Raw genomic sequence first — 22,979 nt, 5'->3', positions numbered from 1 at the left:
TGTTATTTGCTCTGTATATTGAGTCTTTTTTAAATAGTTTGGATAATAATGCTGGAATTAAACCGGTTCGGATACACGACATAGCTTATAAGGTGTTTGCATACGCAGACGATATTGCTATAGTTACTACGGATATAAAGACTGCTTTACCTAAGTTGATAGAAGCGTCGGAAGAATTCGGTAGACATTCTGGATATAAGCTAAATGTTTCTAAGACTCAACTACTTCATTCAGATTCAGGACGACCACATGATATGCATTTTGAGACTGAGGCCATATATCTAGGTATAAAAATATCAGCTGATATTGACAAGATAGTTTGCTTAAATACGGATCCGGTAATTGCCACTGCAAACAAAACTTTAGAAAGGCTGGATAATCTCCATTTATCGTTATATGGTCGCAGCAATGTGCTGAAAATGCTCATTTTTCCTAAATTTTTGTATCTATTTCGTACTATTCCCTTACTTTTTCCTACCTCTATATTTAATCGAATTGAAAGAATGTCCTCTAGGTTTCTTTGGAGTTACCACAGATCCAGAAGAGCTTTGAAAAAATGTACTTTACCAAGAAATAGAGGGGGCTGGGCAATCTCTAATTTTCAGCTATATTTCTGGTCTATTTTTTTACAGAATATGGGTGTTTTACTTGTTAGCGAAATAAATTTGGATGAATCAATAAGACCATCAATATATGAGATGGTATTAGGAGAAGAGGCTCGTCAGTGCTTGGTACGCATTATTGAGCCTAGTTATTATAAAAAAACGAAATTTAAAATTATTATAACTGCTTTTGAGATCTGGAGGAAAATCAAAAAAAGAATTGGACTTAGTTCTAATTTAAATTATTATACTCCAATAATTAATTGCCCTTTGTTACCAGACATTTTCAAAGATGCAATTATGCTCAGATGGTATCGGGCTGGCATAAGTCAATTGGGAGACCTATTTGATGGTCAACAGATATCCTCCTTCACATACCTGCAGCAAAAATATGATATCTCTCGGTTAGAATTTTTTAAGTTTTTACAGGTTCGCAGCTATTTAGATAGAAAAAGAGCTGACAATCACATTTTGCTTCAAAAAGTTAAGCTTATCGAAGCATTATGGAAAAGATCGAGAATTGGTTATATTTATCAATTAATGTTAGCAAAGCAACAGGATGATTTATTAGCGTTAGAAGATAAATGGCAATTAAAATTTGGTTTGGAAGGAATTGATATGTATAGAATTATAGAAATATCCACTAAAACGCTATATAGTGGATCGTTAATAAGCCAACACTTTATGTCCATCTATGATTTATATTATACACCCGCTAAACTTGCCAAATGGGCACATGACAGAGTGAATAAATGTAACCGATGTGGACTCATTGCTGCAGATACTATACATATGTTTTTTTTGTGCCCAAAATTAATCCAATTTATTAGAGATATAGAGTATTTTTTGTCTACTCGATTAGGTGTTCAAACACAAATTACTGCAGAACTAATTATTTTGGGCGCACAAACTAGTAGAGATAGCACTAGAACAGATATGGAGGATGATAGCACGAGCTTCAAGCGGGATTGTGTTCCACAATTTTGGGGCCAAATATCTGAAGGATCGGCCTCCTGCTCTGCTCCTCCGAATCTTAGGAATGTGGGCCAGAAACAGATCTGCAGAACGGAGAGCCCGAGTAGGGACATATAGAGAACTTAGATTTTACAGAATTTTGGGACCCGAGGAATAGAGAATTTTATGAATGAGGCAAAGTGCCTTGAATTGAATGCGCTGCTTTACAGGCAACCAGTGCAGGCGATGAAGGATGGGGGAGATGTGACAATTTTTTGGCAAACCGAACAGACTACGTGCGGCTGCATTCTGAGCTCTTTGAAGTCTGTAAATTGTGGATTGATTGGAGCCCAGCATGAGGACATTGCAATAGTCAATGTTCGACAGCACCATGGCCTGAATGATCATCTGACGGACTTGGGGTTCGAAAAAACCCAAAATGGGTCTCAAAGACCGTAGACGGCCATAGCACATGCCTGCCACCTTTTTGGCGTGGGAATCAAGGTCTAGTCGGTTATCGACCATAATACCCAAGTTTTTGACTTCCTTCTTAGGGGTGGGTGCAGGGCCCAATGCAGACGGCCACCACTGATCGTCCCATTTTTTAATCTCCTTTCCAACCAGTAGTACCTCCGTCTTGGATGAATTAAGCTGGAGACGATTTTCAGTCATCCAGTTTGCAATGGCCGATAGATCTTCCTGGAATTTAATTTTATCGGCGTTGGTATCACTGGAGAAGGAGAAGATAAAGTGTGTGTTGTCCGCATAAGATGTTAATTTGATGTTACGAGCTCTGGCCAGTACGGCCAGGGGGCGGACGTACACATTAAATAGAGTGGGGCTAAGTGCAGACCCCTGGGGAATGCCACAACATAACGGAGACCTTCCTGATTTATACGGTGGAGCATGGACCTGGAAGGAGCGGTCCGTCAGAAATGAAACGAACCACTCTAAGGCTCCATCTCGGACCACGATCTCCCACAGTCTTCTTAAGAGGATCTCATGGGAGACCGTGTCGAATGCTGCACTCAGGTCCAACAGGACCAGTGCCGCTGTACCACCTTGGTCCTGTACCTCCCTCAGTTGTTCTGTAACGGCTAATAGGGCCGATTCTGTACTATGATTCGCCCGAAAACCGTTTTGGGAGTCGTCTAAAATTCCATTGACCTCAAGATAGTTAATCAAAATGGAATTGACATGAGATTCCCCTATCTTGGATAGATAAGGTAGCAAGGATATCGGTCAGAAATTTTCCGGCTTGGAAGGATCCAAAGTGGTTTTTTTTAATAGAGGGACGACCTTAGCATGCTTCCAGGATCTAGGTATTGTGGTTGAATCCAGGGTTTTATTGATCAGATTCAAACCCTCTAACAGAATGGGATCCTTATGAAGTCGCGCCATTTCAGGTTTTACAGGATCCTCAGGGGATCCGGATTTAATTTTTACAGTCAGCCTATCCATCTGGTCCGCTGAAATAGAAGGAAGGGTGCGGAGAGAATGTGGAAGATCTTGTAAGGTCTCGACTATGGTAGAATCGGGGCTTGCGTCAGTCAAGGGAAAGGACTTATAAATACCCTGTGCTTTATAAAGGTGGCAATCTCATTACAGTGAGCATTGGAAGTAATCATATTACTGGGGCCTTCTGGTAGCTTAGTCATGTCTTTTACCATAGAAAATATTGTTTTAGATTGATTTGCACTTGACAGGATCATGTCAGTATAGTATCTAGCCTTAGCTTTTTTTATTAGTTTATGGTACATTTTAGTTGCAGACCTGAATTTAATTTTGGCTTGGGGGTCATAAGATTTTCTCCAGGCGCGTTCAAGCAGCTTACATTGCTTTTTTTTTATCAGCAAGTGTCTCTGAATACCAGAGATGAGGTCGTCCACGTTTGGACTTGGACAGTGTCACGGGAATCAGCTGGTCTAGAGATTTATTAATCCACTCTCTGTATGCGGCATCTGCTTCCTCCATATTCACCGACCAGACAGGGCATGTGGTTTTCAAGTTGTCTATAAACAGACTACTGTCTAGTTTGTACCATGGGCGCCTTGGGGTAGGAGGAGGGAGCTGTCTTTTGAAATTATCAGCTACCTTAATGGAAATATGAACCAAATAATGGTCCGTCCAACTAAGAGGACTTGGAAGGAAGGCGATAATAGCCGGAATGTTTGAAAACACTGGGTCCAATAAGTGGCCTGCTGCATGAGAGGGCCCTTTAACAAGCTGTGTAAGTTGGCATGCTTCTAAATCATCTAGGAGGCCTCTCACCGTGGTGGTCTCACTGCATTCAAAGTGAAGGTTTAAGTCTCCCAATAGGCTGAAGTTAGCGGAATTCAGAGTCATAGTAGAGACAGTGGCCACCAGGGATTCCCGAAAGGAACTTACAGGGCCAGGAGGGCGGTAAATCAGAAGCCCGGTTAGAGTGAAGGTATCCAGGATCTTAATCTTGAAGAGAGAGCTCTCACAGTCCGCAATATTCGCCGGGGAGAGCGAGCAGGAAAAAGAGGATTTAAAAATCACTGCTAGACCGCCCCCTCTCTTTACAGGTCTGTTCTGAATTTGTATTAAGTATCCTGGTGGAAGGGACAGAGTCGGAATGGCTAGAGTATCTTTAGTTAGCCATGTTTCCGTAAGAAACAATAGGTCAGGAGTCTGGTCAGCTAGAAGGTCGTAGATATCCTCATAGTGACTGACCAGGGACCTACAGTTCAAACTAAACACCTTAAGGTGTATTAGCTTGTCAGGGGGTAAGGAGTTCTCAGTAGTCACGAAGCCACAGTGTGGGCATTGCACCATAGGAGAGCCAGGATGAAAGAGGTGGGGCGTGCAGACTGAATGATCCCGATAGGAAAGAAGCCCCTCCCGTGTATATGTTGGCATGTTAAAAATAAAGGCACAGGGGGACTGGCAGCGTGCAGCGGACTTAGCGCGGACGGGCGCAGACGGGCTTGCTATTGGCGCGCCGCTGCACGCGTCCGCGCCCTCAGTCAGATTAAATAGCGAGGGGGGGCGTGCGAGGCTGGATCGCTAACCTGCAATGTCCGGTACAGCCGGAAGCGAGTACTAGCCCCGACGACCCTCAGCTCAATCGGCACCAGCCATGACGGTACGGGGTCAGGGGCAGCGAAGCAGGCGAGGCAGCAGTTAACAGAGGTACAACAGTATGAGATATTTAAAACGATTTAGAACACTGTGCAAATATGGCATTGGTCAAACATGTGCAAATAAGCAGAGTTAAAAGTTCATAAGCAGGAACAACAGTTTTAAAAGAATGCTTTCCGCAGCTAGATTGGCTGGAGGAGATAAAATACACTAAGCAGCGCTGCGCACGTCCGCGCCCTCAGTCAGATTAAATAGCGAGGGGGGCGTGCGAGGCTGGAACGCTAACCTGCAATGTCCGGTACAGCCGGAAGTGAGTACTAGCCCCGACGACCCTCCGCTCAATCGGCACCAGCCGTGACGGAACGGGGTCAGGGGCAGCGAAGCAGGCGAGGCAGCAGTTAACAGAGGTACAACAGTATGAGATATTTAAAACGATTTAGAACACTGTGCAAATATGGCATTGGTCAAACATGTGCAAATAAGCAGAGTTAAAAGTTCATAAGCAGGAACAACAGTTTTAAAAGAATGCTTTCCGCAGCTAGATTGGCTGGAGGAGATAAAATACCTAGCAATGGCCTCGTACACTAAGCAGCGCTGCGCGCGTCCTCGCCCTCAGTCAGATTAAATAGCGAGGGGGGCGTGCGAGGCGTGCGAGGCTGGAACGCTAACCTGCAATGTCCGGTACAGCCGGAAGTGAGTACTAGCCCCGACGACCCTCCGCTCAATCGGCACCAGCCGTGACGGAACGGGGTCAGGGGAGCGAAGCAGGCGAGGCAGCAGTTAACAGAGGTACAACAGTATGAGATATTTAAAACGATTTAGAACACTGTGCAAATATGGCATTGGTCAAACATGTGCAAATAAGCAGAGTTAAAAGTTCATAAGCAGGAACAACAGTTTTAAAAGAATGCTTTCCGCAGCTAGATTGGCTGGAGGAGATAAAATACCTAGCAATGGCCTTGTATGTCAATTTTTCGGTGTTGTATTACAACTCAATGGTTGGACACCGAACCACCTGTTATTAGTAACTGGCAAGCTAGATTATTATCCGTTTATCATCTGGAAATGGCCGTTTATAAAACAAAGGGCAAGAGAAGGAGACTAATTGGCCAGAAACTATGGACTCCATTTTCTAACTGGCTACAAATTTAATTTTTTGTTCGTTGCTAACCTATTGATTTTATCTGTTATGGATTTATTCGGCTGATGGTATATTTATATTTACTCTGTTATATATTTACTGTTTTTGTCTTGGCTGTCTGATGATAGAAAAACTAATAAAGAAAAAAGAAAAAAAAAAGGATGTGTGCTGGTGTGTAATGTCGATATAGGTGTATAAGTATATTTGATAGTGTTCTATTGATCATTGACAGCATGTATGAGTGAATCTATAGGTAAGTGATTAGATGTGTGTGTAGATCTAGAAATCACTGAGTGGGTGTTTAGAAACTTGTATTGGTGTGTCAATGGTTTTAAATCTGGCACTCTGTATTTTACAGTGAGTGATGAAAGGTTATACTAGTGTATGATGAGGTGTATCTGATTGTCACGTGGATGATGTCATCAGTTAAGTCATCAGTGATGTCATTTGAGATGTCATCAGTGATGTCACTGACCATGTCATGAATGATGTAATATGTGACATCATCAGCAGTGGATTGCGGGCGCGCAAGATGTAGTTAGTACAGCTAAGTATATCGGAGGAATTTCAATGGTTTTGTTCGAGTGAAATGCCCAGCTAACTATAGCGACCCTGAAACCTATGGTTTTTTCAGTGAATTTCTAAGGTTTTTTAAATGCTAATTCCTAACTATATCAGGCATGAAACCTATGGTTTTTTCAGTGAATTTCAAAGGTTTTTTAAATGCTAATTCCTAACTATATCAGGCCTGAAACCTATGGTTTTTTCAGTGAATTTCAAAGGTTTTGTAAATGACAATTTTAATGTATTAATTGTTATACTGATTTTTTTTATACTGATTTACTACATTTTTTAAACTGTTTATTTTTAGATATTTTATTTTTTAAATTACATTATGCATTACAATACAAAATATACTTTCTCAGAATGAATTACTTTAGTTTAAATACTTTGCAAATAGGCAATAGACTTAAGTACAGTAGTTACAGTTGTTGCAATGGGCAACACAATTTCAAACACAAAGCAACATTGAGCTCAATGTGAATTTCTAGTCAAATGCAATTAGTTACTTTATGGATTACTTTTCTAACCACAGGACTGGATCCTAGATCCAGTCCTTGGACATCTCCTGTAAACAGTTGAGTAAAAGCGTTTTGGTTACAGTAGTGATTTTTAAGGATTATTATTGTATTTTACAAGTTGACACTTAGAACATTTTTCACATAGAATCACCAATGGTATCCTACGGCAGAAAATTCACTTAGCAGGTAAGTAGTGTTATCGTTACTTTTTCTTACTCAGTGGTGGATCCTGGATCCAGCACAGGTGAATCTCCTGTAAACAGTTCAAAGAATGTGTTTAAGTCATACAGACGATTTTTTAGGAATATTTTTAGTTTGTGAAAATAGACACTTAGAAACTTTTCTGCTTAAAAGCACACAATGGATTCCTATGGAAGGAAATACAAGTTACTGTTAAGTACGCTTAGAATTACTTTTTCAGGGTTAGTGCTGGTCTAAAAGATGCAGCACTAGGTTATCTCCTGATAACAGGTGAGTAAATCGTAATACGTAGTTCGGCTGATTTTAGAGGAATATTTGTACAATGGTGAAGGAAGGGGTCGGGGCCTGAGGTGACGTGTGCAAACACGCCCTGTGGCGCGTTTTAAGGCGGGGAATTAATTCCTCTTCAATACTGCGGTCCCCTGGGGGCCAACTAGCCCACCAGGTACCTCCAGTATGCGTCAGGGAGCTGCGTTGCAGAGAGGTGTTAAGAGGCCACGCTCCTTTTTACAACACTCTGCAAAGCAGCTCTGTGGCGCTTACTGGAGGTACCTGGTGGGCTAGTTTGCCCCTAGGGGACCTCTGGATTGAAGAGGAATGAATTCCCCAACTTAAACGCACCACAGGGCGTGTTTGCACAGTATCACCTCAGGCCCCGCCCCCTACCTTCACCACTGTGCAAACGTGCCAGTGGCGCGTTTTAAGTAGGGGGATTAAGTCCCCTTGAATCCTGAGGTCCCCTGGCAGCCAACTAGGCCATCAGGTACCTCCAGTAAGCGCCACGGAGCTGCGTTGCAGAGAGGTGTAAAAAGGGGCGTGGCCTCATTACACCTCTCTGCAACGCAGCCCCCTGGCGCATACTGGAGGTTCCTGGTGGGCTAGTTGGCTCCCAGGGACCCCCAGTATTCAAGGGGAATTAGTTCCCCCTCTGGACATGTGCCAGGGGGCGCGTTTGCAGAGTGGTGTAAGGAGGGGGCATGGCCTCCCGATCCCGTCTTTTTTTTTTTTCTTTGCTTTAGAAGGGGGGCTCCCATTTTTCTATTTTTTTGGCCCTGGGGACCCCATCCCCCAGGGCCTACCCCCAATTTCTTTTTAAATCGGGAAGGGGGCCGCGTGGCCCCCCTCCCGAGGCCATAATTTGCCCCGGGATCCCATCCCCTTTTTTTTTTTGGGGATATATTTATGGAGGGGGGCGCCATAGCCCCCCTCCTCTGGCCACTTTAAGGCCCCGGGGACCCCATCCCCTGGGGCCTGACATTTTTTATTTATTTATTTATTTTTTAATGGTGGAGGGGGGCCGCGTGGCCCCCCTTCCAGGCCACTTATGGCCCCGGGGACCCCATCCCCAATCCCACCACGGTCCCAGTTGGCTCCCCGCATCCTGCGGGAGTCGGCATTGCTTTTCCACATGGGGAGCAGCTAACATGCTGCTCCCCATGTGGAAAAGCAATCAGCTTTGCTTCATTGAAGCGAGAGCAGGTTTCCCTGCTCTCGCTTCAATGGAGCAAAGCAGTTTGCAATGGCAGGGCGGGAGCCGCGAGGCTCCCGCCCTGCCATTTCAAACAGCAGTGTCCCGGGGATGGGCACCCCGGGACACTGCAGGAGCCGGCCCTGGGGGGTGGCGGGCCCCAGGGCCTATACAAGGCTCCAGGAGGGGTTACGCGTGGCCCCCCTCCCACAGTTACAAGTTGAAAAAAACAGTAACCCCAGCACACATTTCATATAATGGGATGACAGCTGTAACAATGGTATGTCATGAAAGTACAGGAAATCTTGAAATTTATTTTCTATTGTCCTTTATTCTTCTTTTTGGCTCCTTGGATTTCAGTATTTTTTAATACATGTTACTAGCCATACAGGTACAAGTTGCCCCGGGGGGTGGCGGTCCCCGGGGCTGGGGGGGCCTGAGAGCCCCCACCCCAAAATATATCATTTTAGTAGGTATGTCACACCGAAGTCTGTGCGCTGCTGTTATGTAACCCTCGACCATAGCGCGGTTGTTTGTCTCGTTATGGGGCTCTCTTTCAAGCTGTCCTTTGACATGCTGGGTGCTGTTTATACGCACTTTGCCCAGTTTAAACATTAATTGCATTTTTATTTGGGTTCATGCTACCTAGTAATGGGTGTTTTGTCCTTGAACACGGCCCCTATTACCAGCTTGTACCGTTTACAATTTAATTTACGGTGTCAGACTAGGCATTTCTTTATCCCGGTCCCTACGCGTTCACTCCTATCGGAGAATGTACCGCTATGGATCTTCCTCTATATTTATAGCCGCCCGTTGCACACACGTTTAATACACCGTGTGCATTTTTGGTTCCTATTGTCCTGATTTCACCTATCCAGTTTATTGTTTATCTGAATCAAGCCCGATATAACTTGCCCTCGGTTAAACCTCATCTCAACCATTTCCTGTTTCCACAGCTTTGGTTACGTTTGAACCGTTGCCGTTACTGATTTACTCAGATTACCATAGGATTTCCAATCTTCCACACCCCTTGGTGAGTACCCTATACTTAGGCGGCTTCTCACCATTGTATCATTAAGCTTTTTGAGGTGACTCACTCCTCGTTGTACTTTGTTTGTTTACCTTTTTAGGAGCTTACGTGGCCCATCATTTAACTATCCAGCTTGAATCACTCCTGCTGTTGCTGGTAACTAATTCTCTTAAAATTCTCCACCAATACCTTTGGTTGTTAGTTCAGACACACCTTATTAATTCCAACTATTGTTCTCAGGTGTAAGCATGGCTTCCTCCCTTCGGTCCTGATGAAGACCCCGCTTCCAAGACTTTCACGTTGCTGGTCCAATTAGGGGTCGAAACGTCGACTATCTTTGTTTTTCTTTAAACATATGAGATTGACAGTGACTGTGCAACTGCTTTCTGTTTATGTTTTTGCATTTATGTGTATCGCCAGCTAAGTGGCTGTTTTAGGCTCCTTAATAATTTGTGGATGTTCCTAAAAGCACAACCTTCTCTCCTCACATCGTCAGCACTTATCCCAAACCTTTTTGCACCTATCACTTCACTTACACCTGCCTGTATTTGTAAAAATGACATTGACATGTTTTCTGTCTTATGAAAGGTTGACTTCGTTCCCTTCTTGCTTGCTCAATCTGATTAAATTCTGTCATTTGTGATTACAGTAGGTGGTGTCACAATATTTGTTTACTTTCGCAATTTATGTGCTAACATGATTTTGTAAATGTTATTTCCACTGTGACTGTTTTTTTGTACTAAAATTTACACCCGAGTCCAGTGGTCTACCGGGTTACCCCATTGATATAAAATTCTTCGCAGTGCAGGCTTGGCCTGCGAGGGTATTTGCTCACAGCAAACCAATTTTCTTTCACATTATGTCGGTAAATGAAACACTATCATATACCGAGGAGTATATTACCAATCTCATCCAAGATCCTTCCAATCTTTTCATTACTTCCAATACCCCCAATATAGATGTGTCCCTTAACGAGAAAATAAATAAACTAGAGAGATTAGAGAAGAAGCTCATTCGCACAAGACTACATGGACATCTCTTGACCAAATACCTACAGGCGAACGTCATACCTGTTGGGTTGCAAGTGAAGAATGAGCCTGCGATTTTTGTAGACCAACCCAAGTTCAAAGAGGGCTTTAGTTTTGTGGCCAACAACTGCTCACGCCACTGAATGGTCTTGGGGGTTGAAACTGCCCTTGAACAAGTAGCAATACTTATGAAGGAAATCACTGATTTGAAACGCGAAATTTCAACTGATAACGCCTTAACAAATGCCAAAGAAGCGTTAGAACGTCTTGAAAAAACCATTAAAGATTTTGACGTCAACACTCAAGCTAAGAAGTTGGATAAACTTTCCAAAGACATTCGCTTCTACGATAAGAAACTGACCTATCCTTATTTGCAAGACGATTATTACAATCAAGATCAACAGGGTCGCTTTTTCAACAGAGGAAGAGGCGGATATAGAGGCAATCGGAGGTTCACAACCTTCTCCGAATCATCTGGATCCACAGGAAGTGAGAGCGAACAAGCTGGAACCAGCCTAGGTTATCAAGGCGAGGACGCGGCTTATTACCCACCTTCTGGACCGTCTTTTTTAGAGGACAGACAATGGAGACCACCAAGAGGAAGGAATGCAAATTGGAATTGGAACAGAGGCCGTGGCCGTGGATACCCCCAACAAGGCCAGGGATGGGGCAGAGCTCAGCAGCAGGGAATGAATCCTGCCCAGAAACAGGTGCACTTCCCCCAAGAGCAGCACGGAGAAATCCAAACGAGACGTCGGGTGTATCGCTGGTAATCGCAAAGAAGGATCCCATCATGAACTTGTCAAATCATATATTGACTAATGATGAGCATATGATTCTCAGTAAGGGTCTATCGTATGTCCCGACTACATACCCTAACAGATTAAATCTCCAAACTGAGCTACACCGTTTTTTCCGGAAAATACGATTACGATACTTTTTTCGTCAGTCTCCAATCTGCCCCACTACATCGTGTACTGGTCTTCGTACACCGTCCTCCTTCACACCTACTTCACAGATGGTGTCCCACCGTTTGTTGACCTATGAGAGTGTTGTACTTAAAGAGGCGCTAAAGACCTGTTCCATCAAGAAGTATGTAAAACATAATGTCACCAGCGGTGAACGTGAAGCTTTGGATGGGTTGAAAAATAATCGATCTATCGTCATTAAACCTGCGGATAAGGGTGGAGCCATCGTGCTTAAAAATGTTGAGGACTATAAGGAAGAAATCTATTCTCAATTGAATGATGGTGTGAGCTACGTCAGATTGAATCATAACCCTACAAAGACAATTAGCAGCATGATCTTACGGGTAACTCAAGCTGGCCTCGCTCAAGGCTTCCTTTCCAATTTGGAGTTCCACTACCTGAATCAGACACAACCTCGCCTTCCGACCATCTATACCTTACCAAAGGTTCATAAAAACCAGGAACAACCGCCCGGACGACCAATAGTCTCGGGGTGTGGTTCAATCCTTGAACCATTGTGTAAATATGTTGATTTTTTCCTCAAACCACTGGCAGAAAAGACAGGATCATACCTACGGGATACTATGCAAGTCATCAATTTGATCGATGGCATGCCCTTTAATCCAAATTCTCAAATTCTTGTCACACTGGATATTGTGTCACTATACACTAGCATCCCACAACAACATGCTTTATGTATAATGCTGAAATATTTGGACACAAGAATACAACCCATGCATGTACCTTCTGATTTTATCATCCAACTGTTGGAAATAGCTATGACTCAAAACTTCTTCTTCTTTCAGAACGACTACTTTATGCAGACCAAAGGCGTAGCAATGGGGGCCAGCTTTGCTCCAGATCTGGCTATCCTGTACATGGATGACTTTGAACAAACCTATGTCAATAACATCGTGAACCCTTTCAGAATGCAGGTTACGTATTGGAAGCGTTACATCGATGATGTCCTTATGATCTGGACAGGCACCGACTTGGAACTCAATAACTTTTTCAAATGGCTCAATGAAAGATCAGGTGACATTCAGTTCACCATCAATAAAGCCAAGTCTACTATCGACTTCCTTGATATTTCCATCAAGAATTCGGATGAATGCCTATACACTACCCTTTACCATAAGCCCACGGAGAGGAATACCCTTCTGAGATATGGGAGTCACCATCTGAGAGGCCTTCGTGACAATTTACCTTTCGGCCAGTTTCTTAGGATCAGGAGAAACTGTACACGGAAGGAGGACTTTTTCACTGAATCAGATGATTTAATCTGCAGATTGATCGAACGTGGTTACCCTAAAAGACTTGTTAAGAGGGCTCGAAAAAGAGCCTGGTTCAACCACAGAGATGCTCTTCTAACTCCTAAAGATCGTTCTGAGGACTCTAACAGGTTGATATGCGTCACCACCTTCAGCACAAGGAGCAATGAAATTCGTCACATTGTGAACAAACACTGGCATTTAGTGTCAGATGAACTACATCTCCCAGAACCTCCAATGCATTCTTTAAAAAAAGGCAAAAATGTTCGAGACTATGTGGTGAAGTCTTTCCTCGAAACTCCTCCAAGATTGACCATTGATTCAATGTGGCAACTCCCTGCCCCAACAGGCCATGTCAAATGCGGACATTGTAAAGCATGTAACCTCGCTATTGAAACTAAGGTATTCCAACATGGCAATTGTACAGTGAATTTAAAAACTCTCACTAACTGCAACACCAAGAATGTCATTTACGCTATTGTCTGTCCCTGCAATAAAATCTATGTAGGACAGACAACTCAAAAGGTCAAGTGCCGGATCCTGCAGCATTGCAGTAGAATAAGATGTAGTACCACAGGAGCTCCTATGATTGAGCATTTCTTAACATTTAACCACCGTCCTGAATCAATGAAATGGCTGGTCCTAGAGGTTATCTCACTGGGTGTCAGGGGAGGTGATTTAGGCACAATCCTCAATATCCGGGAATGCAAATGGATGGACCGCTTTGGATCTGTTCAAAATGGCCTGAACAAAATAGATACGACATATGCCCAATTATCTCTGCTGAGTAATTCGTAGGTCCGTTGCTATCTTGCTTTCTACACAACGTACATTACAACATGTTGTTAATGTCAAACTTTGATGCACCATATGGGCGTTCTCATTCCGTCTAGTTGTTTTCTCAGGGGTCCTCCTTTAAAATCTCTCTCTGAGTTTAAATGCGCATTGTAGAACTGTCATTGAGGTGGATTGTGATGTCTCCAGATTGTGAGCTGCTTTGCAGTCAGTATTCCATCACCTTTTGTGTTTGCTATATGGCATATAACTATCTGGCATCAGACAAAGTTTGCCTGCATTCATTCAGGTTGTTACCTGTGTCCATATTTCTTTAATATTCATTGCGTGTGCATGTCTGTAAATATTCATTATCATGTTTACACTTTCAGCAGCATTCTATCATCTCATAATGCTTCCCCCTCAATTGTGCTTATGTCTCTGTCGAACATTGTCCCTCGTGTTGTTGATTAAGTGCAAGTTTTTAACCACGAGCTTGTCAACCTCATTTTGTTTAGGACCAAGTCGTAAACCTCAAGCCTGTCAGCCACATTTTCAAGCCTCGTCCAACCAATAGGCAACCTTTCAGGCTGCATGCAGACGCCACATATTGCATTAATATTCACTGCGTGGCCATCATTTCTGTTAATATTAATTATTGTGATCACACTGGAAGCTGCAGTTTCGGCAGTTTCTCATCCTGTAACGCCTCCCACGTAAGAATGTTACTCCGGGCCTTTATTGGGTTTCAGTTTCTAACCTCGAGACTGTCAGCCTCGCGCTGCTGATCAGGTTCAATCACGTAAACCACCAGCCTGTCAGCCACACCTCCAAGTCTCGCCCAGGCAACCTTCAGGCTGCACGTACACGCTTGTCTCCAGGTATTTATTTGGTCATGTGACTACCCCCAGGGTTAGCTGTCAGTTGAATCGACGCTGCCCTGGAGGTATGTCACACCGAAGTCTGTGCGCTGCTGTTATGTAACCCTCGACCATAGCGCGGTTGTTTGTCTCGTTATGGGGCTCTCTTTCAAGCTGTCCTTTGACATGCTGGGTGCTGTTTATAGTCACTTTGCCCAGTTTAAACATTAATTGCATTTTTATTTGGGTTCATGCTACCTAGTAATGGGTGTTTTGTCCTTGAACACGGCCCCTATTACCAGCTTGTACCGTTTACAATTTAATTTACGGTGTCAGACTAGGCATTTCTTTATCCCGGTCCCTACGCGTTCACTCCTATCGGAGAATGTACCTCTATGGATCTTCCTCTATATTTATAGCCGCCCGTTGCACACACGTTTAATACACCGTGTGCCTTTTTAGTTCCTATTGTCCTGATTTCACCTATCCAGTTTATTGTTTATCTGAATCAAGCCCGATATAACTTGCCCTCGGTTAAACCTCATCTCAACCATTTCCTGTTTCCACAGCTTTGGTTACGTTTGAACCGTTGCCGTTACTGATTTACTCAGATTACCATAGGATTTCCAATCTTCCACACCCCTTGGTGAGTACCCTATACTTAGGCGGCTTCTCACCATTGTATCATTAAGCTTTTTGAGGTGACTCACTCCTCGTTGTACTTTGTTTGTTTACCTTTTTAGGAGCTTACGTGGCCTATCATTTAACTATCCAGCTTGAATCACTCCTGCTGTTGCTGGTAACTAATTCTCTTAAAATTCTCCACCAATACCTTTGGTTGTTAGTTCAGACACACCTTATTAATTCCAACTATTGTTCTCAGGTGTAAGCATGGCTTCCTCCCTTCGGTCCTGATGAAGACCCCGCTTCCAAGACTTTCACGTTGGTGGTCCAGTTAGGGGTCGAAACGTCGACTATCTTTGTTTTTCTTTAAACATATGAGATTGACAGTGACTGTGCAACTGCTTTCTGTTTATGTTTTTGCATTTATGTGTATCGCCAGCTAAGTGGCTGTTTTAGGCTCCTTAATAATTTGTGGATGTTCCTAAAAGCACAACCTTCTCTCCTCACATCGTCAGCACTTATCCCAAACCTTTTTGCACCCATCACTTCACTTACACCTGCCTGTATTTGTAAAAATGACATTGACATGTTTTATGTCTTATGAAAGGTTGACTTCGTTCCCTTCATGCTTGCTCAATCTGATTAAATTCTGTCATTTGTGATTACAGTAGGTGGTGTCACAATATTTGTTTACTTTCGCAATTTATGTGCTAACATGATTTTGTAAATGTTATTTCCACTGTGACTGTTTTTTTGTACTAAAATTTACACCCGAGTCCAGTGGTCTACCGGGTTACCCCATTGGTATAACATTTTTCCCAAAATATATCAAGCCCCGGGGGGTGGCGGTCCCCGGGGCTGCGGGGGGGCCGTGAGCCCCCCCGCATATACTATGTTCGAGCCCCGGGGGGTGGCGGTCCCTGGGGCAGTGTGGGGGGGTTGGGATCCCCCACACTTTTGTTTTTATTATGCCCCCGGGATTTGGCCCCCCGGGGGCAAATTAGCATATTCAGCATGGGGGCCCACGCTGATTTTTTTTATTTATTTTCAGCCGAAATTCGCGCTGGGCGTGCGAATCTCGCCGATATAAAAAAAAAAGAAAATCTTTTTTGGGCCCTGGGGTTCCTTGTGGGACCCCCTGAGCAGGCCTAGGGAGTCAGGGTGTTTCTACCCTGCCCCCTTTTTGCGTATTTCGCGTTTGTTTTTTAGGTTTCTTGTGCCTCGGTTCTACCGAGGCACAAGATGGCTGCCAACACTTCCTGATCTGGAGTGTTGACAGCCAATTAGAATACAGCTTGTGCATGGCAGGGTGCGCGCTGGGTGCGCATAGGGTGCACGGATCCTCCGAGGCCATAGATATATATGTACTTTTACCTCTAATTTTCTCATGAACTACTGAACGGATTTACACCATTTAAGCAAAAGGCACGAGTCTGAACTGAGGACTACCTCTTTGCCAAATTTGGTGTAATTCCGTTCAGCAGTTCGAGCTGTAGCTGCGTCAAAAGGTCCTATGGGAAAATGCATGGGGAAAACACGTTTTGGGACCCCCCTTTTTTCTAGGCCCCTGCTTGACGAATCACCGTGAAAATTTCAGGATAGGAGCAGACCGGAGCTGGCCAAAAGTTTGGAAAATTTTGCGAAGATTCGTCAATCGGCGCCAACGTTATTCCAAATAGAATGTTGCGGATTTCCTATGGAAAATAGGTCCTAACTATATCTACCTACTGGCGACCGCCAGTAGGTAATATATATATATATATATATAAGAGATGAGGGAAAACGCTGGTGGTCCTTGCGTGCCGTCCATTTGTTTAAAGACCGCCCATGAAGAAGGGGAACAGCCCGAAACGCGTCGGCGGTGAATTTGGGTGTAACTGCGAGTGTGGAATTCCAGCAACGATTGATGTGTGCCTCCACCCAAGGGGAAACTTTCTTTTGCATCATAGTGACTGCCCCAGTCACGGATGGCACCCTAACTGAACTTGTGGGTCCGTTGTCGCCATAGATCAAGAGCGGCAATCGGAATGACTGTTGCTGTTATTGTTTTTCCTGCACTTTTGTGAGCACCCCAGTGATTGTTTTCATTTTATTACAGATGGACGCTTTTGGCAGCACCTCAATTGAGGCTCAATTGTATGGAGGAACTACCAGTCCCATAATTCCAGTGATGACCTATTTCAGGATGAATAAAAAGAGATGAGGGAAAACGCTGGTGGTCCTTGCGTGCCGTCCATTTGTTTAAAGACCGCCCATGAAGAAGGGGAATAGCCTGAAACGCGTCGGCGTTGAATTTGGGTGTAACTGCGAGTGTGGAATTCCAGTAACGAGTGATGTGTGCCTCCACCCAAGGGGAAACTTTCTTTTGCATCATAGTGACTGCCCCAGTCACGGATGGCACCCTCACTGAACTTGTGGGTCCGTTGTCGCCATAGATCAAGAGCGGCAATCGGAATGACTGTTGCTGTTATTGTTTTTCCTGCACTTTTGTGAGCACCCCAGTGATTGTTTTCATTTTATTACAGATGGACGCTTTTGGCAGCACCTCAATTGAGGCTCAATTGTATGGAGGAACTACCAGTCCCATAATTCCAGTGATGACCTATTTCAGGATGAATAAAAAGAGATGAGGGAAAACGCTGGTGGTCCTTGCGTGCCGCCCATTTGTTTAAAGACCGCCCATGAAGAAGGGGAACAGCCCGAAACGCGTCGGCGGTCAATTTGGGTGTAACTGCGAGTGTGGAATTCCAGCAACGATTGAGGTGTGCCTCCACCCAAGAGGAAACTTTCTTTTGCATCATAGTGACTGCCCCAGTCACGGATGGCACCCTCACTGAACTTGTGGGTCCGTTGTCGCCATAGATCAAGAGCGGCAATCGGAATGACTGTTGGTGTTATTGTTTTTCCTGCACTTTTGTGAGCACCCCAGTGATTGTTTTCATTTTATTACAGATGGACGCTTTTGGCAGCACCTCAATTGAGGCTCAATTGTATGGAGGAACTACCAGTCCCATAATTCCAGTGATGACCTATTTCAGGATGAATAAAAAGAGATGAGGGAAAACGCTGGTGGTCCTTGCGTGCCGTCCATTTGTTTAAAGACCGCCCATGACGAAGGGGAACAGCCCGAAATGCGCCGGCGGTGAATTTGGGTGTAACTGCGAGTGTGGAATTCCAGCAACGATTGATGTGTGCCTCCACCCAAGGGGAAACTTTCTTTTGTATATATATATATATATGTATATATATATATATATTATATATATATATATATCTCTCAAACCCTTGAAATAAAATGGGTTTTACACGCTGGGAAGTGGTTTCATCTTTGGAGGCAACTCGTTTGGTTTGGTGTATAGCGGCTGGCCCAGCCGCGATGAAGCCCCACTGCGTAACATGCAAGACCTCCGTGCAGTATATCAAGAGGCACAAGAGGGACAGCGTGTTCATTTCAAGGATGGTGATATTGTGTGCAAGCCGGGCTGCAGTGCACATACCCACCTGGGTAAGATGAACATTTCCGGGATTGACGGCGCCCATTCATGGTTTTATTAAAGAGCGGACTACAAGAACCATAATTCCTTTGAGAACACACCCACATGGGCGGGATATTTAATTGTGCCTATGGACTGCTCTCCTGTTAGTTCCTTGCCAGTGATCAAGGGCGGTTTACGCCCAAAACGCGTTTGGCTGCTATTTGTGTGCATTTGCCTGGCTTGTGCAAATCCTTGAAATAAAATGGATTTTACACGCTGGGAAGCTGTTTCATCTTTGGAGGCAACTCGTTTGGTTTGATATATATATATATATTATCTACTGGCGGTCGCCAGTAGATAGTTATAGTTAGGACCGTGTTTCCATAGGAAATCTGAAAATTCTATTTTGAATAACTTTGGCACCGATTGACGAATCCTCGCGAAATTTTCAAAAGTAATGGGGCGCTCCGCTCAGCTCCTACCCTGAAAGTCTCGGGGTGATTCGTCAAGCGGGGGCTGAGAAAAAAGGGGGGTCCCAAAACGCGTTTTCCCCATGCATTTTCCCATAGGACCTTTATTTGAAGGTACAGCCCGAACGGCTGAACAGAATTACTTGAAATTTGGCAAAGAGGTAGTCCTCAGGTCAGGCATGTGCCTTTTGCATATATGGTGTCAATCTGTTCAGTAGTTCCTGAGAAAATTGCAGTTAAAAGCACATAAATATCTATAGGCGCGCACGGTGCGCGCACGGGGCGCGCACGGTACGCGCACGAGCGTAATTCTGATTGGTGGATTCATGTCAGTCAACATTCAAATAGGTCGAAATCAGGAAGTGTCGACCGCCATTTTGTGTGCAACAGTCAAAAAGAAAGGTGGAGAACGTGAAAAGGGGGCAGGGTACAGAGTTCCTGACCCCCTAGCTTTTGTCAGGGGGTCCCTGAAGGACCATGAAGGGTGAAAAAAACATTTTTTTTTTTTTTTAAATCGCGAGGTGCGCGCACTGTGCGCGCACGGCGGAATCATAAAAAAAATAGAATTAAAAACAAAATTTAAGTGTTTAGATGTTAGGTGGCTCTAAAAAGAGCCGTTGTGTTAATTGAGGGACAGAGGAAAAAAAAGACATGGCAAAAATTATAGGGTGCCGCACGTGTGCTGCTGTATCTTGCTCTCTATTAACGGAATGCTGGTGTCCGCATAAGAGAGAAGAGCATTGCACGCATTGCACCGTATATGCACCCTCTTAAACAGAGGGTGTATATCCAGAGGAACCGAAGAAGGTGAAGCTGCCGCCGCAGATGAAGTGCTCGGCTGAGCTGCCGATGATGTGATCGGCTGAGCTGCTGCGGATGTGCTCGGCTGAGCTGCTGGAGGGTTTTCTCTAGCAGCTCGAGCATAAGCCACAGGATGTACATCTCTAACGTGCCTGATCATAGTGAAGATACTAAAAGAGTATTTCTTTTTAGGATCTCCTCTTGATAAGACACGGTCACAAAGAGTGCAGGTGACTTTTGGAGCATTCACCTTCTTCTGCCCGTCTGGAAATGTAAAAAATTGCCATATAAAAGAGTCTTTCTGTTTCCTCTGTCTCTGTCTCACAAGGGTCTCCTGCTCACTCCCAGAAGATGACTGCTGCTCTGCCATTCTCAAGTACTGGAGTACTGGAAAAGCTGCTCAGCTCCTTCTCCCAGGGAAGCAGAAGTAATAATGAGGGGAGTGGGTGTGGTGCTGGAAGTTTCTGGAACTGAAACTACTATAAACCAATGAAAAGTGTTGTTTCTAAATCACATGACTTGCCGTGCGCGCACCGCGCGCGCACGGAGCATGCACGCATGCGCGTACGGAGCACGCGCGCATGCGCGTACGGAGCACGCATGACGTACGCATGCGCACGTGGAGCACGTATGCATGCGCACACGGAGTACGTACGCATGCGTGCACCGTGCGCGCACGGTGCGCGCACGGACAAAAACCCTTAAAAAAGAAAAGTGTTTATAAGTTTATAGATGCTGTTCAACTCTATCAAAATTAAAAAAAAATTAAAAATGAGCCATTCCATATTACAGGATAAAGTTAATCTTTAACTATATATATAGGTAGCTTATTATAAAATAAATATTTGAAAAATATAAAAATACATTCATAAATTAGCATTTAAAAAACCTTGCAAATTCACTGAAAAAACCATAGGTTTCACACACGTTATAGTTAGGAATTAGCATTTAAAAAACCTTGCAAATTCACTGAAAACGGGGGAGCTTCATTGGTTTTTTACGAGTGAAATGTCCAGCTAACTATAACATGTGTGAAACCTATGCTTTTTTCTGTGAATTTGCAAGGTTTTTTAAATGCTAATTCCTAACTATAACGTGTGTGAAACCTATGGTTTTTTAAGTGAATATATATATATATATATATGAACAAACAATTCCGCTTCCTTAGTTGCTTCCAACGAAGAAGGCACGGACATCAGGCTGTTACGAATATGGCTTCTTTTATTATTTCAGGTCACACTCGACCCGGACATACCCGAGACGCGTTTCAGCTTCGCAGAAGCCTTTGTCAATATATTTATATTCTTTCTTGCTATTCCATCCCTCAACCCACCAATATTAGGAAGCAATTATCACTAATTTAATGCCCATTTTCTAAAAATGTCTTATTGTCTGCATGGACATTTTATTAAATAAATTACATTTTCTATATCACCTGTTGCAAAGAATCACATTGTATTCCTTACCCTCTATACAGATAGAAGATCACACTCCCTTGTACTTCAGTATTACAATGTGTGTAATTTATTATTCAGTTATTATTTATTTAGACATGTGAGTGTTCCAATTTTAGGGCTAAGAAGCAATATCATGTAGACTTTTCTCTACTGCTCCTCCAGGTTTAATTAAATATGATTTCGCATTATTTCTGATATCAATATTAAAATAATTTAGACAATTTTTGATTCACTTTTTAAAAAATAATCACGTTTTTAGTGCCACTTCATTGTCCAATAGTACATCAATGCAGAATATTTTGTTGCAAATATAATGGTCTGTCCATCCATTATTGAGTCCCATTCCAAAGTGTATACTTGATTTCACCTTAGCCTTGTTCATAGCTTCATTTAAAATATCCTCCAAAACATGCCTATCCACAAAGTTTTGTAACATTTCTTGCAGCTCTTTAAATACTTTATTATAATCCAGGAGAATAAAACAAATAATCATGCTTTGTATGCCAATGACAAACTATGGTGAGCTGTCCTTCTAAAATAGACATCTGTGTGTCACTGAGCAGCCTGCACTGACATTTCTACATTCAAGAAGTGGATTTCTTCAGAAGAATGTTTTTCTGTGATTATAACTCTTTAATGCTGGGTATTCAATTTAGCACAAAACTCTGAACTCTTCCTCAGGTCTTGTCCAGACACCCAAAATATTGTCAATTAAATACACGCATGTCTTCATATTCAAATTCATATATGAATGTATAAATGTCTGATTTGTATTACATATGAAGCAAAAGCAGTTCCTGATATTTGGAGGGAATATTCTCTACTATATGGACAGTAATATGCAATAGTACTGACAAAAAGATTTCAATAACTACTTTGATGTTATTCCTAATTAAAGGCCGTACAAAAGGGCCTATGTCCTTACAGTATGAAATATAGGTGTACAAACTAAAAACATTCAATGTTAATAAAAATAAACGTCATCCAATGGATTCCATTCAGCTTAATCAAAAAAGAGAGTGATACCATGGATTTATGTTGGTGTATTGTCAATAGCTATTCTATGAATTAATTTATATCAGCTCCAGTTGGAAGGCAAGGAGGAATACATTGATCTTTATGCACCTTTGGTGTTTGTCATAAGACCTAATTCATAAGATTCTCTTGATAGATAAATGTTTTAAGCATTGTTAGAAAAAAATCCCTTTTCTTGACCTGTATCAAATTAATGTTATATTCCTGCATTCCGTAATGTGGTCCTTTTCCAAATTTAAGTAGAAGACAGACGTTATCCAGCAGATTATGAACCGAAATTTGGGTTTATGATGTTGAAGGCTCCACACACTCATCTCCCATTTTAATGGTAAGCAATTTGTTTCCTGCAGATCTCTCAACAATTTATATTAACAAATAAATAACCATTATTATATATTTTTTTAAATATTAGCCTCATCCATGCCAGAAGTGAAACAAGAGAATACACTATGATGAGCTCAAATCTAGCAAACACAGGGCCGGACACTAACGCTGTCTACATAGTTATGAAATCACCCTTAAAACAAATGCTTTTAATACTGCATTATTCATATTCAAGTTGAGCCAAGAGAAGAGTGTTTATAGACTACTATGTCAACAGGACACCTGTGGTGTTCAGTGCTGGATCTATC

At 43.1% G+C, this 22,979-nt stretch overlaps 1 protein-coding gene across 4 annotated transcripts in view; it reads right to left on the bottom strand.

The window, feature by feature from the left end:
• Positions 1–22,979, bottom strand: part of ARFGEF3 (ARFGEF family member 3) — a 515,806-nt gene that overhangs the window by 21,818 nt on the left and 471,009 nt on the right. The gene's annotated exons all lie outside the window — the stretch shown is intronic.

This window comes from Triturus cristatus, chromosome 6 (assembly GCF_964204655.1).
Source record: "Triturus cristatus chromosome 6, aTriCri1.1, whole genome shotgun sequence".
NCBI lineage: Eukaryota > Metazoa > Chordata > Amphibia > Caudata > Salamandridae > Triturus > Triturus cristatus.
The sequence above is the reverse complement of the archived record's forward strand: the minus strand, read 5'-3'. Positions and strand labels throughout refer to the sequence as shown.